At 52.7% G+C, this 1,899-nt stretch overlaps 1 pseudogene; it reads left to right on the plus strand.

The window, feature by feature from the left end:
* The first annotated feature begins 703 nt into the window (after window positions 1-703).
* Window positions 704-1,125, plus strand: LOC119465195 (putative ATP synthase subunit f, mitochondrial; annotated as a pseudogene).
* The last annotated feature ends 774 nt before the right edge of the window (window positions 1,126-1,899 follow it).

A 1,899-nucleotide genomic window follows, 5' to 3' on the forward strand; every position in this document is an offset into this window, starting at 1 on the left:
GGCTACATACTACTACTACTACAGAGGAGGGAACGACCCACACCATAAGGAGCTTCGCCCCTAAAATGCCCTCCTTGACGCAGATTTTCGTCCTGTGCCTCGCATCGTCGTTTCAGCTGGGCAGCCACCTGTTCCTGGCTTATCACCAAAGCGCACCTACCCAGATGCTACCCATCGTCCTGAACGATTACTCGCAAGTTACCGCACACAAGCCGCTTCTGGCCACAGTCCGGTTCTTCATCTGGCTACACGGATCAACTCTGTCCGAGCGACAGCCGCATCGTCCACATTTTGCACCGTCAGACTGTACCGAGTTGGGGCATACCACCGCATCGACAGTGGTCACAAAAAAGAATGCCATGCCTGCGCGGCACACGCAGCGCAGTCACAGCGTAAGCTAGACGAGCGTTTCGACAGTACTACCTAGTAATTTGGGTGAATGCGTCAGGAACGCACTTGGGACGCCGTCGCGCGTGCGAGCCGACGCGTTCCATCGCCGATGGCTAGCGCCGTTCGGCCCAGCCAAGCGGCCGACAATGCAACTACGGCTGTCACATTCGCTCCCATTGAAACGCGCCCGACGCGGCCTGCTTGGGACGCCGTCGCGCGTGCAAGCTGACGGGTTACATCGCCGCTGGCTAGCGCCTTTTCCTCTTTCGGATAGCAAGCGCTTGCGTGGCTCTTACCTTCATCGAAAGCAACGATGGCCTTAGGAGACTACCCGCCCGAGTAAAACCCCAGGGTTCACGGACTTTACGATCCGTCTCACTACTATGGAAAACCGGACACTCTCTTCTCGGAGCTGCGTCTCACCGAGCTTACATCCTGGCTGACGAGGCGGCAGAAGTCCCGGAGGGCCTTTGCTGGCCTCTGCAGTAGAGCGTTCTGGCGCTGGCAGATGAAGTGTGTGCAGCTCAAGTATGCAGGCATCACGCCGCCCGCTTATCCAGTTTGCGGTGGTCTCGTCCCTGTTCTTCTACTATCTGAACTACGGCAAGCTCAAGCACGAGAGGAAATACAAGTACCACTAAAAAGTGGCAGTTACCTTGTAGGGGAGATCAGCATTGATCTTGTTGGTGTCCAAGGTTATAGAAAAGTATTGGAAGCCTGAAATAAAGCATTCGAAAATGAGCAAAAAAAAAACGCTTACGTGGCTCAGTGGTAGAGTATCCGCCTCCCACGCAGCGGGCCTAGGTTCGATCTCGGCGCAGAGCGGGTACTTTTTTTTCGCATGCCATAGCGGCTACGGGGCGGCGGCGGCAGCATCATCGCGACCCGAAACGGCTATTGGAATGAGCCCATAATAGCTTACGCTGGTAAAATGCCCCTCTTGACGCAGGTTAGTTGCCTTTCGAAAGCGGGTTGCGTCCGCTCTGGAAATCGCTCCTTTCTTGCGGTGTCGTGCCCCCCTTGTGTTATTAGTACTAGTGGTAGGCTGTTGTGTGGGACACAGTTGTCTCTCTAAATCAATGCTCAAGCAGTCGGGAGACGTGGAGCCGATGACGTTTCACCCCAGTCCATTGAAACTATTGCAAAGTCATATCTCTTATCAAAACATCACAAAGTTCCATTCTGTCCGAAATTTCTCTAATCCGAGCATCACAGACTGGCATCGAGACTCTTGTGACCAGCATTTCGGCTCGTGTTGATGCCCTGCATGGAGAAGATTGTGCAGTCGACTCAGTCAAACGTAAAATGTTTAAAGGCGGGCGTGAATGATATTCTTACAAAACTTTCCACTGAAATCAAAGCGCTTACCGAAAAATCCAATGACGCAGAAAATCGCCTGCGTCGTTCAAACTTGCTTTTTTGTGGAATTGAAGATACAAAAATCGAGACTTGGCTTCAGTCTCCGATAAACTCGGTTTGTTCATAAGTATAGACGACTTGGGACGTGCA

The sequence above is a fragment of the Dermacentor silvarum genome, chromosome 9, assembly GCF_013339745.2.
Source record: "Dermacentor silvarum isolate Dsil-2018 chromosome 9, BIME_Dsil_1.4, whole genome shotgun sequence".
NCBI lineage: Eukaryota > Metazoa > Arthropoda > Arachnida > Ixodida > Ixodidae > Dermacentor > Dermacentor silvarum.